A 17,215-nucleotide genomic window follows, 5' to 3' on the forward strand; every position below is an offset into this window, starting at 1 on the left:
TGGGGGGCTGTGGCCCGGGGCGGAGCCAGAAGTCACACGGAGGCCTGGGCCACACACGCGGCCGTAACCCTGACCACACATCCTCACCCGCACCCGAGCTGGGCCCGGCAGAAAGGCGACGGGTCCCCGCGCGGTGGTGTCAGGAGGATGGCGCAGCCCGCGGCCCTGGCCAGCTCCCAGCCCCGAGGACACCTGCAGCCTGGGGAGCACGGCTGTAAGGAGCCTGCACTTCCTCACCGGGACCCTCCGTGCAGGGACGCGCAAAGCCCCGCCAGCCCAGCCTAGCAGTGAGGGGGCCACACCACCCCGCACCCCGCACCCCGCCTCCAGCAGGCAGGCGTCCGGGGCTCAGGGAGGGGTGAGGAGGGGTGGGGAGGGTGTGGGGGGCAGAGGAGGCAGCCCACACGGAGGCTGGGGGTTACGGGCTTCCCTCCCCACTCTAAACACCCCACCTAGTGTCTCGCTGTCTCTCGTCCCCTTCACCCCACGGCCTTCACTCTTGTCAGGCTGGATTACACATCTCAGCTCCAGCTTCCACCAACCGCCTCCTCCAGGCTGTCTGCCGAGTTGCTCCAAAGATACCAACATAATTGCAACTCAGACCTTTGTCTGCCGAGGATAAAGCCCAGTGCCTGGAGCACCGGCATGAGAGCCTTACATGACCGGACTGCCTGCCTCTCTCTGCACCATTTGCTTTAGTCCTTAATCCTCATTCCCTGTCACATTTCTCTAGACTTGTGCACCGTGCACCTCTTTTATAGGCTGATGCTCCCTTCCCAGACCTTGCTTTATTTGGCCAACAACTCCCGGCCCTTCAAGACTTGATTCAAGTGTCACCTCCTCCAGGAAGTCCTCCCGGAACACTTGCCTGCCCTACAATCAGAGGTTGAGCCCCACTCTGGTGCCCCCGGAGCCATACCCAGTGTCCCTGTCAGAGCGTCCCTCCCGCTCTGATGGCCCCTGACTGCTTGGAGGAGCCCCCGGGGCTGGGCCCGTCACCACTCCCTGTGCCTCGGCACTGGACACCGAACTCAGCCACGACAGATCGACATAAGCAACTCACCGTGTCCGCGGGGCTCAGCCTCTCCGACCACATAACAAGAGGAAACCATCAGATGAATGCCAAGGGCGTTTCCAGCTTGAACATTCCATCCGTTGTCCTTGAGCTAAAAGCCACAGGAAACAGAACCGGGCACGCGAGATCTCGACGTGCTGTCAGCCGCTGTTCATCTGCCGCACGCGCTCTGTGGGTGCCGCCCCGTCCATGACCTTGGGAGGCCGTTCTGGCCGAACCAGTGGGACCCGAGCCTCCCCAGCTACGAGTAAGCGTCCCCAGCACAGGGCGGCCATGGGCTTGGACCACAGTCTGTTCCCCACTGTGGTAGGCGTCTACACGTGTGCCCCGTGGCCCGCGGCGCAGTAGGGCTGTGTTTCACAGGCTCACACGAGGGAATAACGTGCGAACGGACCCTAAACAACGTTGTATTTGCATTTTGCATGTCCTCCCTGTTTCCACTGGAAACACCCCAAGCCGTGCATGTGGGGAGCATCCTTCCTGGGACCGGGTCCCACCCGGGGTCGTCAGGAGCCCGTGGGGAGCGCGGGCAGCCGGCGGTGCTCTCCGAGTCCTCCTGAGGCCGTGTGCGGGGCCCCAGAGCAAGGGCACCCAGGCCGGGGGCACCGTCCGTCCGTCCCTTCGGCAGCGGGCGCCCCTTCTCTCTTGGTTTCTCTTGGACTTTTCAGGCCACATCAGGCTGCACACGTGTCCACACTGAATAATTTGGGGGGACGTTGCGTATGCCTTTCGCGGTGATCAAAGCAGCACAGGTGGAGACTTTAGAAAGCCAAGGGCTCCTGAGATGCAAAGCCTGGGGAGTGAGGCCCCCCCCCCCAGCCCCCGGCTTCACGCCTCGCTTCCTGCGCCTCCGGGCTCCCTGTCTGCAAGGAAGTAGCTTGTGCGGCCATTTCCGACACGTCAGTGTTAAACGTTCTCCGGTCCTGCCGTCGTTGAGGACAAGGACTTAGCCTTGGGCCCGACGACCCGGGGTGTGAAGCAGGCTCCCGGGCTGCCCACTGGCAGAGGGCCACCCGGCCAGGGGTTCGTGAGCCTGCGGCCCCGGCTGCACCCAAGGCAAACGTGCTTCAGAAACAAGGGGGAGCCGCCCCCAGGCCACCCCGCCGAGGCCGACGCCTGGCCCCCAGCCCAGAAGCCCAGCGTAATGGGCGCTCAACACGACACTTCCCGGGGCGGGGTGTGGCGGGGACGGGGTAGAGCGGCGGAGAGCCTGGCCACTCCTGCTGGCCGTGGGAAGCAGGATGGGGGGACAGAGGGTGTCAGAGCAGGAACAGGGATTTCCACCCCTCGTTCCCGAGGTGCCCTCGTCCGGAGGGCAGCCTCGAAGCTCTTGCGCCCAGGGCCCCCGCCGCGTACACGCCCTCACACGGCACCGCTGCAGCTGCAGGCTGGGTCGCTGGGTCGCTGGAGCACTTATGTCTGCTGTCAGCAGCAGAACGAACACGCTCGCTGCCCCTGAGCCACATAGGTGCTGAGCGGTGCTGGTTACTCAGGGCCACGTCCGGCCTCCGTGGCTCCGGCCGTGGCGGGAGCCGTGGCAGCCCTGGGGTGGCCTGGAGTCCCTTTCAAATGCCTGTGAAGGCACCTCTGTGGGACACGCCCGTCCAGGCTGGGCTCGGAGTCTCACAGCTGTGCTGAGCCTGGGGGGTCCTGGGCTGGGGGGCCCTTGAGCGACTTTCCCAGTCACCCCCCCCCCGCCCCCGCCCCCGCCCCGGGCTGGGGTTAATCAAGGTGGCTCCAAACAGACAAGGCGAATCTTCAAGGGCTCCCTTCTGTGCAGGCGTCCACGCAGGCCCGGGATGGACCTGAGACTGTCACTCTTGCAATTTTCTCCTTTTTATACTGTTTGAGAACCGGCAAATATCTCGGGCCTTGTGCACTGTCAACGCTTGATTTCTGTGTGTGTAAAACACCAAAACAAAACGGAAGTCCGGTGGGCCCTGGGGCTTGAGGCTGGAGAAGTGGGTGGCGCTGCGGGACGGAACAGGCAGATGGGCCCAGGCAGCTGCCACCCCAGAAGGCAAACGCCACCACCCACGGCAGCCCAGCCGGGAGTGACCTGCCCAGGAGCCAGCCCTGCCTCCCCAGCAGCCAGCTCCGGGCCCCCGGGCCGTTCAGCCAGAACGCCAGCACCTGCCCGCCTCCCTCGCTCCCGCCCCCACCGCCACCTTAGGACCCACTGGGAGAGCCAAATATGCCCCCTAACCGATCACGTCGGGTCCTGCCTCTAGTAGCCTGGCTTCCCCACGTCCCAGCCCCCAGCCGGGCACACCTGACCCCCTTTTCCTCCCCTCTGCCGGCCTCGGAGTCCCACCCAGCAGGAGCGGTGGTGGCAGAGCCCGGCTGGGGCCCGCTCAGAGCCGCAGCCCCTGCTCGCTCTCCCGTGGGACCTGGGGCCCCCTCCCCAGCAGTGGAGCCGGGCTGACTGCTGCCTCTGCTTCCCCCCGCAGAGTCTCGGCCCTGGCTGCTGGGAGCCGTCCAGCAGCTGGAATTGCTTCCCTTCGGGAACATTCATTCCATTCAAAGCCCCAAACAATCAACTCACAGCTAAACGTTTTGGGAATTATTTTCGAACTTGACACTTCCTGGCTGCACATGACCCGTATTCAGCCACGTTTATATATTTGGCCTCCTGTCCCTTCCTAGCTGTTCTCATACACTTCACTTTGCGGCTCTTCCCTAATGCGGACGGGCCCCCCACCCCACCTCCTCAGTCACGGGGGCCGGGGTGGGGGGGCGGGAGGTGGCCAATTCCTACTGGAAGCTCAGGGGTCTATAGGGGACTGTGTTTTGTGCTCTGCCTGGCTGCCCGCAGGTGTGAGCAAGCTGTTACTTACCAGGGAGGCTGTACCTTGTTTGAATATTTTTTCAGTCACTGTGCACAATAACAATGTAAAACGCAGTTCATGAGGGGCACCTGGGGGGCTCAGTCGGTTAAATGTCCGACTTCGGCTCAGGTCATGATCTTATGGTTTGTGGGTTCGAGCCCCGCGTCGGGCTCTGTGCTGACAGCTCAGAGCCCGGAGCCTGCTTCGGATTCTCTGTCTCCCTCTCTCTCTGACCCTCCCCCCCCCATGCTGTCTCTCTCTCTCAAAAACAAACATTAAAAAAATTTTTTTTAACAAAGTGTAGTTCACGCTATTATGCCAGGTTGATTTAGAAATGGGACACATTTTTATGGTAAAATCTCATGAGTTTTACAATGTATTCCTCTAAAAGAAAGTTTTAAAGAATTAATATGATTTATAGTCCTAAACTCAAACTCATCTTAAAAATAAATATTTCAGTGAACAATCTCAGAGGGAGAAAAAGTACAAAATTCCTACATCCAACGAGAAAAAGCGCTAATCTTAAAAGAAGCAAATTACCACCGGTTTGTGAGAGAGTTTCTGTGTCAGGATTTGTCACACTTCTCTCTCTCTCTTTTTTTTTTTTTTAACTTTTAATGTTTTATGTATTTCTGAGAGAGACAGCATGAGCAGGGGAGGGGCAGAGAGAGAGGGAGACACAGAATCTGAAACAGGCTCCAAACTCTGAGCTGTCAACACAGAGCCCGACATGGGGCTTGAACCCACGAACCGTGAGATCATGACCTGAGCCGAAGTCAGACGCTTAACCGACTGAGCCCCCCAGGGGCCCTATGCCACACTTCTCTTAATCCTCCACAAATCTGAACTATGGGAAGTAAAAGACAGAGCTCCTGATTTCCATTCTGACCAATGATTTGCCCCCTCCTAACCGATCTCTTCAGGTGTATTTCCGGCCCTTCTCGGGGGACACCTGGGTGTGTGGAGGGTTTTATTCCCACTGTACAGGGTCCTCCGCCCGGGACTCAGCACCTGCGCCCCTGGCAGCCCTGGGCTCTGAACTGGTGACTGTGGCATCACGGCAAGGATTTGTGACTATACAGATGTCCGCGGAGCGCTTTGTAAAGTCGAGGAACGACATCGTGGGTTCCGGGGTTGGGGGTGGGACAGCTGGGGACTCAACTTCACTGTGGGACATGCAGACCACACCCCACGGAACAGAGTTCTTCACAAGCACGCAGGCTCCAGCGACACCAGGGAGGATGGACGGGGTCCCTGCCCTGGCTGCTTCCCCCCTTCCAACCACGTGCCTCAGGCAGGGGGCGCGCTCCTGAATAAGAAGTCTTCCCAAAACATGCGACAGCAGTGGCCTCAGTTTAAAACTAACGCCCAGGATGGACTGAAAAGAGGCGGGAGGGCGGGGGAGGGCGGGAGCGGCTGAACTGTGGGGCCACCGACCGCACCAGCGCCGCGGCGCCCCCCTCACCTGGCCGTGCGTGCCCTGCCCCACCCTGGTCACACACACAATCTGAGCCCATTTCCTTGATGTCCCGGAGGCTGGGATGCGGGGAGCCCTGTCTGGTCCCCAAATCGCACAGACCTAGGAGGAGAGACGGTGAGACGGTCAGGTACCAGAGATAAATTATATACATTAAAACAGTGGCTGCGGGGCGCCTGGGGGACTCAGTCGGTTAAGCGTGCGATTCAACTCTTGATTTCGGCTCAGGTCAGGATCTCACGGTTCGTGAGTTCGAGCCCCGCGTTGGGCTCCGTGCTGACAGCGCAGAGCCTGCTTGGGATTCTCTCTTTCTCTCTCTGCCTCTCTCTCAAAGTAAATATACATTTAAAAAAATCGTTGCAAAAGGGCAGTGGAGGAAAATAGAGTCGAGAACACAGGGCCGGGGTGTGAGGCCACGGTTTTCTGACTCTCGGACGCAAGCTCCTGAAGCCAAAAGACACCAGGGAGACCCCTGGGTGCCCCGCTGCTGGGAGCCCCAGAGCTGTTCCATTTGTCTCAGGGTGATTTAATCAGAGTCTAAAGATGCTTTGCTGCCTGGAGATGAAAGCAGTGTGTGCTGGGGTAATTTTTCATAGTTCTGCTCTCTTTGTCCAACTAGATCAATACGCTACCTGGTGCCTCAGAAAACGACGGCATTTTGTATCCGTGGGAGCTTCAAAAAGCACCGGAGACGCAGGACGCCTCTAAAATTATTGAGAGCACTCTGCGTGTGCGATATGTACATGCTCGTTTACCTTCAAAGCCCTGAGATGACGCCTTCTGAAGAGATCACAGCCTCCCTGTGTTTGCCGTGTCAGTCTCTGCCTCCTTCCCCGGGAGGTGGGAGACATTCCGTGTGCTCGGCAAAGCAGGCGGGGTGCCTGGGACAGCCCCTCTGTCACCAACGGTCCTTAATGGCAGAGCCTGAAAGGCCACCCCCTCGCCTCTGTCTCTCAGCCCTCCACGCGGTTACACGTACCGCACAGCGGTCCACACACGGGGCTCTTCCAAACCAGAGCGTGGACCCATGACCGGCCGTCAGCGCGGAGTGGCCGGGGGTCCTTGCTGAAGCCCCCCTGCGGCTCGAGGTCTTGCCTACGTAGCTGACAGCCTGGTCTTATTGGGGAGGGGGGTTCTGCGTGCGCTGAAGACACAGAAGCCTGGTAACACGCGCTTAAGTTGATCCTTTGGTCCCCAAAGCTCATTTCTGTTTTAACACCGTTGATAGACTGGGAGCTTCTGAGAGCAGCAGCCCTGATGAAATAAATGATTAAGTGGAGACGTTCGGAGTCCAAACAGGCGTATCTTTTTAAATTGCAAATTACTAGCTGGGTCACAGCCTTTAGGTGTGACATGCACCTGGCACTGTTTAAGAGGCCTCGGTGGGTCTGCTCTGCACCTGCAAGATCAAGATTTTCATGCTCCAACTAAGCCAGCCAGGTGCCCCTCAACTCAGTTATTTTAAATGAAAGAAAAGAGTAGATATTTACAAGAAATAGAAAGTGCTGGATGTCTGGGTGGCTCAGTCGGTTAGGCATCCAACTCTTGATTTCGGCTCAGATCGTGATCTCGAGGTCATGAGGTGGAGCCCTGAGTCAGGCTCCACACTGATTGGATTCTCTCTCCCTCTCTGTTCCTCTGCATCTTGTGTGCGCGTGCATATGCTCTCTCTCTCTCTCTCTCTCAAAATAAAAAAAAAATGTTTTTAATGAAAAAAAAAGAAATATAAAGTACATTTTTCCAAACTGAAAAAATATTTTGTAACACATCAAATTCTAATTTAAAATTATCCAGCTCACAAATTTGGAGCTTTAGAAATCTTGTTTTCTTTAAGCAAACTGTTCAGCACAAACTGCTCAACATGGTTCGAACACACCCGCTCCCCGCCCGCGTACCCTATGAACAAATGGAACAAAGAGAAGATGCACAACACTGAGCGCGGTAACTTCTTTAGAGGTTCAAGTTTCTCCACATTCGCTGAAGGATTGTAACAGTGTCGTCATTCAAGAACTCTTCCTGTGCCAGGGGCGCCTGGGGGGCTCAGTCAGTTAAGCGTCCGACTTCGGCTCAGGTCATGATCTCACGGTTCGTGGGTTCGAGCCCCGCGTCGGGCTCTGTGCTGACAGCTTGGAGCCAGGATCCTGCCTCGGATTCTGTGTCTCCCTCTCTCTCTGCCCCTCCCCTGCTCATGCTGCCTCTCTTTCAGAAATAAATAAAACATTAAAAAAAAAAAGAAGAAAATATCACAGGTAGAAAATGTATTTCATACACCTAACTTACCGAACATCCCAGCCCAGCTCAGCGCCCCCTGAGACTGTGGGAACGCTCACTTGGGCAGAATCGCCTACCACACGGCTATTTGACGACAAAGTCGAATGTCGCCTGTGATGTACGGAGCGCTGTTCTGAAAGTGATGGGAATGGCTGTGTGGGCGCGGACGGTGGCAGGTGACTCGGCTGTGGACCCTCATGATCGCACGGCTGCCGGGAGCTGCGGCCACCGCCCGGGATCACAGCGGATCAGACCGCATGTCACTAGCCCTGGGGAAGATCCAAGTTCAAAATGCGTTTATAAAACGCATTATATATTACTCAGAAACATGAAACAGACCTACATCCTCAAACCTAATTTCAGCCCACATTCCAAAATGGATCCTTTCTTGGCGGGCTGTCCACGCAGTGCTGACAGCCACCTGCGGGTGCTGGCAGTGAGGCTCGCACGTGACAGCCACCAAGAGGGAAGTTCGGGTGGTGTTAGGGGCCTACTGTGGTGCTGTCAGGATATCCGAGGAAGGAAAATTATGTTCTCTCTTCTTTGTTTTCTCCCTAATGTGTTTGACAAACCATCTTTTTATCTTTTTATTAAAACAATTTTTTAAATGTTTTATTTATTTCTGAGAGAGAACGAGAGACAGTGTGGGCAGGGGAGGGTCAGAGAGAGAGGGAGACAGAATCTGAAGCAGCTCCAGACTCTGAGCTGTCAGCACAGAGCCCGACGTGGGGCTCGAACCCACAAACTGTGAGATCATGACCTGACCCGAAGTCGGACGTTTAACTGACTGAGCCTCCCAGGCGCCCCTGACAACCCATCTTTTACTAGCATTTGCATTCTCTGACACGACTCTTTTTGGGTCACCATGCTACTTCAACATAAGGTATCAATTATGGGTTCAGAAGGACAAGAACCTATAAGGGAATATTTATATCTTAATTGTCTTGAAGTCTTGGCATGGGAAGTGAAAATTCAAAGGTCAAAAATTCAACTTTGTTTTTCTTATTTTTCAAGGAATCAAGAGGCCGACAACATGAAGATTGATAGAAATACATTTTCCTTGTCTTCTTTGCACATTATCCTAAACGGGGAAAGACATCAAGCTGACAGGACTTTGTGATCTTTTCTATCTAAAGGTGAATATCCCTTAGGGTCCCTACTAATTGAGATACTAAATTATAGGGAAAAGGACTAACAGACAAATCATGAAAGAGGTCATTGCGAAGGACAGTGAACACTGGGAAGCACGTTCAACCTCAGTAGCGATCACACACAAAGGAAAGCCCCAACTGAGGTGTCATGATCCATCAAGCAAATGATCACACACACAAAATATATTAGTCACAAGTACTATGAGCGAGCATAAACTGATCCAATCTTTCTTGGTGGCGAGGTGAGGGATGTAGCTGGGGATTCAGGAGCATTAAAAACAGTGGTAGCCTGGCACCTGGGTGGCTCAGTCGGTTAGGCGTCCGACTTCTGCTCTGGTCATGATCTCGCGGTTTGTGAATTCGAGTCTCATGTCAGACTCTGTACTGACAGCTCGGAGCCTGGAGCTGCTTCAATTTCTATGTCTCCTGTCTCTTTCTTTCTCTCTCAAAAATAAATAAACATTAAAAAAAATTTTTTAAATGTGATAGTAGCCTTTGACTCATTAGTGATCTTATTTGGAATCTACACCAAAAAAAAAAAAAAATCTCAAATCCAAAGATACATGGATGAAGGGGCACCTGGGTGGCTTAGTCAGTTAAGTGTCCAATTTTGGCTCAGGTCATGATCTCACGGTTCGTGGGTTCAATCCCTGCGTCAGGCTCTGTGCTGACAGTTCAGAGCCTGGAGCTACTTCCGATTCTGTGTCTCCCTCTCTCTCTGCCCCTTCCCCATACATGCTCTGTCTCTCTCTCTCTCTCTTAAAAAATTAACATTACCAAAAAAAGATATATGAATGAGGTCATTCATTCCAGCAGTATGTATAAAAGAAAAACACAGGGCACATTCTAAATATTGCCAACAAAAAGGTTAACTAAATTTCAAAAGTTATATGATTACATATAATTAGTCTATATATATACACCCAGAGATAAGCATCTGAAAGGATATAGGCAAGTTGTTTTTAAATAGGATGGCTAAACATATTCTATATGCTATTCTTTTGTTTACCTATATTTTTTAGATTTATGCAATAAGTATGTTTATTTCAGTAATAAGGAAAACTCTAAATGGGGCGCTTGAGTGGCTTGGTCAGTTAAGCATCTGACTTTTGATTCAGGCTCAGGTCATGATCTCACAGATCATGAGTTCGAGCCCTCTGCAGAAGCACAGAATCTGCTTGGGATTCTCTCTCTCCCTCTCTCTGCTCCTCCCCTGCTCTCGCCCTCTCTCTCAAAATAAATAAATAAAATTTACAAAAAATATATTTCACTTAAATAATAAATTTACTGGGGTGTCTCAGTGGCTCAGGTGGTGGAGCATGAGACTCATGATCTCGGGGTTGTGAGTTCGAGCCCCACATTGGGTGTAGAGATTGCTTAAAAATAAAATGTTAAAAAAAAAAAAAGCTAAGGTAAATCAATAACTACGTTTAGTAAGAGTGGATGAGCAAATACTTGTGATGAAATGCTGAGTGGGTATGAGGACGGGATACGGGTTACACACAGTGTGAGCTCGCCTGTGTCAGAGATTACACACAAAGGAAGGCAATGTGCCAACAGGCTGAATGTGGTTATCACGATGACTAGGTTATGGCACTTTTATTCTCTTCTCTATTTTCAGTTTTCTGCAATGGGCATACAATTCTTTCATTATCGGAAAAAAACATTTAATGAACAAAACGAACCTCGACCCTTAAGTTGCACCCTAGTAAAAATTACCTCAAAATGGACCCCAGGCTTCAAATGTAAAACCTACAATCATAGAACATCGAGAAGAGAATCTTAGCGACTGTGGGTTAGGCACAGGTTACTTCGGACACCAAAACCATAACCCGTAAAAGGAAACGTGATTCATCGGACTTCATGAGATCCAAGAACCTCTGCTCTCGGAAAGGTAGTGACTGACATCTGACACTGACATGGCAACACGAGCCACCGATCGGGAGAGAGTAGTCGCAGAGCACACAGGTGACAAAGACTCGCATCCAGTGTATAAAGAGTAATCTCGGGGCGCCTGGTGGCTCCGCTGGCTGAGTGTCCGACTTCGGCTCAGGTCGCGATCACGACTTGTGAGTTCGAGCCCCACGTCAGGCTCTGGGCTGACAGCTCAGAATCCGGAGCCTTCTTCGGATTCTGTGATCCCCTGTCACTCAGCCCTGCCCCTGCTCATGCTCTGTTTCTGTCTCAAGAATAAATAAACATTAAAATTAAAAAAAGAGAGAATTCTCAACACTTGATAATAAGAAACACACAGCCTAATTTAAAAACGGGCAAACGTTTTGAAGAAGATTTATGGGTGGCCAACAAGCACGGGCCAATAAGCATCCTCGTGTTATGGAAACGCCAGCTTGGCAATTTCTCTTTTGCTGCTGTTGTTTGTTTTTTGCTTGTTTGGGTTATTTTAGTGTTGTTTTTTTTTTTTTTTGGCAATTTCTTATAGTTAATCATACACTCTTCATGTCACCTAGCTGCATCGCTTATCACTGCAATGCTCCTAACCCCACAAGAAATAAAAACGTATGTTCCCTCAAGCCCCTGTGGGCAAACAGCGCTGTGGGTTTATAGCACTTCATTCCTGATTGCCAGCAGCCGACACAGCCCAGAGCAGCCGGTGCATGCGTCACGACTCGGGGTCTATCTCTGCAGTGGTGCTCCTCAACACGATTCGCCCGAGGACGTAGGTGAGTCTCAAGTGCACCAACCTACGTAGAAAAAGCCAGATTTAGAGACTACGTACATAGTATGATCCCCCGTATACGACGTTCCAGAAAAGGCAAAGTAAATGCAGAGAGCAGGTCAGTGGGTGCCAAGGGCTGGGGGTGGGGGAGGGGTTGACGGCAAAGGAACAGGGAGAGTTTGGGGAGATCTGGAACCATTCTGGATCTTGACTGATGGGCCTCTAGCTGGACGCATTGGTCACAACCCGTACAACCGTACACTGGAAGCAGCGCCCCGTCTCCGTAGTCTCATGAAGGAAGTTTCATAGTTGCTGGGAAATGACAAGGTTCTGGAGGTGGGCGGTGGTGCCAGTTTTCACAACAGTGTGCATGTACTTAGCGCTGCGGAACCGCGCGTTTGCAAACGGGTAAAATGGCAACTTTATGCTTTGGGTATTTTTTTTTCCACTCTAAAAATGGTTTCATAATGGCTAGTCATTAAAGTTTTTTTTTTTTAAAGATGTTTCTTTTTTTTTTAAATGTTTTATTTATTTCTAGGAGAGAGAGAGAGAGAGAGACAGCGTGAGCAGGGGAGGGTCAGAGAGAGAGGGAGTCACAGACTGAAACAGGCTCCAGGCTCTGAGCTGGCAGTCAGCACAGAGCCCGACGCGGGGCTCGAACCCACGAACCGCGAGATCATGACTTAAGTGAAAGTCGGACGCTTAACCGACTAAGCCACCCAGGCGCCCCTCATTAAAGTTTTAAAAAACATCATATTTTAAGGGCTTCTGGGTGGCTCAGTCGGTTAAGCGTCTGACTACGGCTCAGGTCGTGATCTCACGGTTTGTGAGATCAAGCCCCACATTGGGCTCCCTGCTGACTGTGTGGAGTCTGCTTGGGATTCTCTCTCTGTCTCTGTCTCTCTCTCATTCTCTGCCCCTCCCCTGCTCATGCTCACTTCCTCTCTCTCAAAATAGATTAATAAACTTAAAAATTAGAAAAATGAGAATATCCTATTTTACTTTTGGGTAGCAATTGTATTTTTAAAGCACACGCATCTCTGTTCTATATCATCAGTCCTTACACCAGCCCTGTGAAGCCTACGAGGCTTCAAATCAACCCTTCTAGAGGTCAGAAAACAGGTCCACGTGGCCAGTGACTAAGCCACGCAGCTTGCAGGTGGTGCTTCCCCCGCACGTGACGGGCACTGGCCCGGCCACTGCATCCCCAGAAAGGATAATGTGCTCCTTCCGTCCCTCTGCTGAGGGGCCCCAGAGGAGTGATCTGAAGCCACGTGTGGGCTTCTGGAAACAAGGCCAGTCTGGTCACGAATTAATTTCCTTCAGCCCACGTAGAGGTTTGATTCAAAGCCCACTTGAAGCGATGCCTCTGCTCCATTAGTTTTGTTGCACACAGGAAACAAACATTTCATGCAATAGCACTGGAGCGAGGCGCTGTGCACAGTGATAGCTTTTATTCTGTTCTATAGCACTTCATTCTCAGAAAATGCAGGTCATGACCCACTAATGGACTTTATCCCCCACCAGTGAGCGGGGAGAAGCCTTCAAGGTCCCCTTAACCACTTTTGTAGGGGAAGACTCAAGCATCCACAGAGCCCGTGCAACTGCTTGGGGATGTATATTAAAAAAAAAACAACTAAACACTGATTTAAAAATAGAGTCCTTACCACTCAGGCCTCATTTCCTAGTGCTGTGGCCCATCCCACAGCTGCTGCGGCCAGAGCTCACCCCGTGCCCTCTCGCCTCCAGGCACCGTCCTGCCCCAGGACCTTTGCACAGGCTCTTCCTCCTCCCTGCCGCCTTCCCCAGGTACCCTGTGACTAGGCCCTCCCCCCTCCAAGTTTCTGCCCCACGTCACCTTCTCAGTAAGGCCCAGGGCTGCCTGGGTTAGCTCCAGCACACTTCCCTGCCCCGAGCACACCGAGCACAGTGCCTTTGGGGTCTGCCCATGTTGTCTCCAATGGAAAGATTTCATTCTTTTCTGTGGCTAAATAGTATTCCATTGTGTGTGTGTGTGTGTGTGTGTGTGTGATGATTTTTTCCATTTCTTGGCTATTGTGAATAATGCTGCAGTAAACATGGGATTGCACATACCTTTTTGAGTTAGTGTTTTCATTTTCTTCAGATAAATACCTAGTGGTGGAATACTGGGTCATATGGTAATTCTATTTTTAATTTTCTGAGGCCCCTCCACACTGCTTTCCACGATGGCTGCACCAGTGTGCATTCCCACCAACAGTGCACAGCGTCCCTTCTTCTCCACATCCTCGCCAACACCTGTTGTTTCTTGTGGTTTCGTCCTGACACGTGTGAGGTGATATCTCTTCCTGGATTTGATCTGCATTTTCCTGATGATGAGTGATGTTGAGCATCTTTTCATGTGTCTTTGGGCCATCTGGATGTCTTCTTTGGAAAAGCGTCTGTTCAGATCTTTTGCCCATTTTTAATGAGATTACTTGTGTGGGAGTTTTATTTTTTTCTCTTGCTATTGAGTTATCTGAGTTCTTATTTTTTAAATGTTTATTTACTTTGGTGGGAAGAAGGGGCAGAGAGAGAGGGGGACAAGAGAATCTCAAAAAGGTTCTAGCTTGAGATCCAGCAGAGCCTGACGTGGGGCTTGAACCCATGAACTGTGAAATTACCACCCAAGTTGAAATCAAGAGTCGGATGCTTAACGGGCCTAAGCCACCCAGGGGCCCCGAGTATGGGAGTTTTTTATATATTTTAGAGATTAGCCCCTTCTCAGACATATGATGTGCCTTGTTTTTTCCCATTCGGTAGGTTGTCTTTTCATTTTGTTGATGGTTTCCTTTGCTCTGTGGATGCTTTTTAGCTTGATGTAGCCATAGACGAATCTCTTCCCGCCCCCACCCCCCAAGCACTGTCCTGAGATTCTGCTCCATCTTGGTACACATTGCCCTGGTTCACCAATTTCAACTCGTGAATATATCACCGTCTGTCCATTCTTTGTTGTGCATTTACACACTGTGCTTGTTTTGTGTTCTTATGTGTTCTGGGTTACGTCTGTTTCTGCAGCAATCGATGGTACTGCTTTCTGACTCACATCTTACAACACGTGACCAACTTGCACAACTCGGTGTGCAAGAGTTTCTTCAGGGCACGTGACCAGCCGTACAACTGCCGTGTAGACGAGAATGTTTCCACTCAACCTCAAGAGATGTCGCCAAGTTACTCTCCCAAATGCTTGTCTGGCCCATGTGTCAGCCAGTGCCACATTCTCACCAGACGTGGTGGTGTCCGGTTTTCTAATTTCTACCAGCCACACAGGTGTGGATTTGTTTCAATTTGTGTGACCCTTGGCAGAACGGCATCTAGGTCATTTCCGCACCTCCACCACCCCGCCCCAGGTCTGGGACGCCTCTGCTCAAGATGGCTGGGCAAACACATCACGTTAGTGGGCAGCGAATACGCCCGGGACTGGGTCCTTGCCCCTCTGGAAGGCAACCCAATGGTGAGGACGGCGCACAAGTAACTACTTGTGAGCTGGCGTGATGAGGAGTCAAGTAGGAATCATGAGTATTTGGATGAGCCAAGTAACTTGGACTCAGAAAAGGAAAACAATGTTAGCAAGAAGGTAGGAGCCTGAAATCATGTTAGGAGCGAACGTGCGACAGACAAGGGGTGAAAGATCAGTTAATTTCACAAGCAGGTAGAAGATGTAATTTAAAGAGTGATTTAACATTCCTGCTTTTGGAAGCACAGTTTTATTTGCTTTTATACAATTCCCAGTGTTGTTATTAGCGTCGGGCAGTGATTTCATGCGACTCTCCACAACACGGAAGTGACCACGCAGGCGTGGTCTCCTGGGTGGACTGCACGAGAGGCGGGGGCTTTGTCTCGCTCTCGGCCCTTGGCACACCCTGTACGTCCCTGCTCCCTGCCCCCATCCGCAAAGCAGCAAAGGAAAGGTAACCAGCTCGCAGGGGGCAGCCAGCACCATCTGCGGTGTTCCAAGCACTGTCCATCAGTTACCACGCTTCTGGAATGTGACCGCTAATAGTAGCTTGCCAGAATAACACCAGGGACGTGGCGGGTCACAGGCCAAGTCACCACAAGCAAGGGAAACACCCCCGGGCCACTGTGGCTTCCTTAGCACACTTGTGCCTAAGAAGTGGGCTGTCTTTGTCTACACTGGAAGTGAGGATCAGACTTTCCACGGCTCTGTAATCCACTTACCCGTTAACAGCCCACACTTATATGTAGATGTAACTGAAATGCGAGCACGCCGTGAGACCCAGGACCTTGGGCTTGCACACTGTCCCATAGACCATTCGGTGTGCATTTGACAGCTTGGTGCTCACTCCAGGTCTCAGCACTGAATGCGTTATCTGATGTCTTTGCCTCTAGAATCATCCCCTTCAAAACGGGTATTTTACTCTTTGTAAGCAATAGGATGACACCCTTTTAAGGTTTTTTAAAAAATGTTTATTTTTGAGAGAGAGACAGAGTGTGAACAAGAAAGGGGCAGAGAGAGAGGGAGACACAGAATCAGAAGCAGGCTCCAGGCTCTGAGCCGTCAGCACAGAGCCCGACGCGGGGCTCGAACTCACAAACACTGAGATCATGACCTGAGCTGAAGCCAGACGCTCAACTGACTGAGCCCTCTGGGGACCCCAGGTTGACATCCTTGTAACATTTTTTTTAAAGAAAATGTTCTTAGGGTGCCTGGGGGGCTCAGTCGGTTGAGCGTCACTCTTGATTTTGGCTCTGGTCATGATTCACCGTTTGTGGGTTCGAGCCCCATATTGGGTTCTGCTCTCATGGCAAAGCCTGCTTGGGATTCTCTCCCCTTTTCTCTCTCTCTCAAAAATAAATAAAACTTAAAAAAAAAAAACTTAAAAGATAAAAGAAAAAATGTTCTTAATGAGAGAAAGACAAACTGAGGAGAAATGCACCGTGAGACAGATTACGTTCTGGCAAGAGCAGCGCGCGTGAGGCTTTGTGTCCGTCGGTGGCCGTAACCATCCCTCAGAAGGGTCGGGGGCACGCCTGTGAAAACCGTGAGGGCTCGGGCCAAGCGGGCGCCGCTGGCTAGGCAGGCAGGTGCACGGGAGTTGTGTCCTGCTCTGCTGAGGTTCGGGAGAGGCAGGGCCCTACTCGGCTGATGCCACCGGGCGCCCAGGAGGGCGGGGGGGGGGGGGAGCTCTCCCAGAGGGGGCCACTGTCATTAACTCCTTTTGTGTTCTGTGAGCCACCAACCTCTGTGCGAGCCTCTCATGGGTACGGCGAGGCCACCGCTGGCCCGGACAGGGGCCGCATGGGGTAAATGGGGATTCTGAGCTCCCTGGGGACACAGGGCTGTGCCAGCTTTTCTGCCTTGGCCCGAGTAGTCTGTATCCCTGAAGAGTCGGCTCTGTGCCTTCTCCCTGGCACGACAGAGGCCGCGTGCCCGGCTCAGGACACGGATGTGGGTCTAGGAACTCGCCCAGCGCTCCTCTACCTTCTCGACATCCATGCCCGACAAGTCTCTTTCCTCACCTTCCTCGACTCCACTTCTGCCGTTAGCACAAACACCCGTCCTGAGGCTGCCACGCGGCAGGAAGGCTTCCTAGAGGCCCCGTCGCCCTAGATTCCCGAGCTTGAAACTGTAACTGAAGGAAGCTGCAGCCCCTCCACTACACAGTTCGTATTCCTAGTAGAGGTCCACGCAGGGGCAGTGAAAGAAAGCGAAGGCGAATAACCTGACGTTTCCCAGCCTGACGTCTCCATGGCAGT

This window comes from Hyaena hyaena, unplaced genomic scaffold, assembly GCF_003009895.1.
Source record: "Hyaena hyaena isolate Hyena2069 unplaced genomic scaffold, ASM300989v1 scaffold_50, whole genome shotgun sequence".
Lineage (NCBI taxonomy): Eukaryota > Metazoa > Chordata > Mammalia > Carnivora > Hyaenidae > Hyaena > Hyaena hyaena.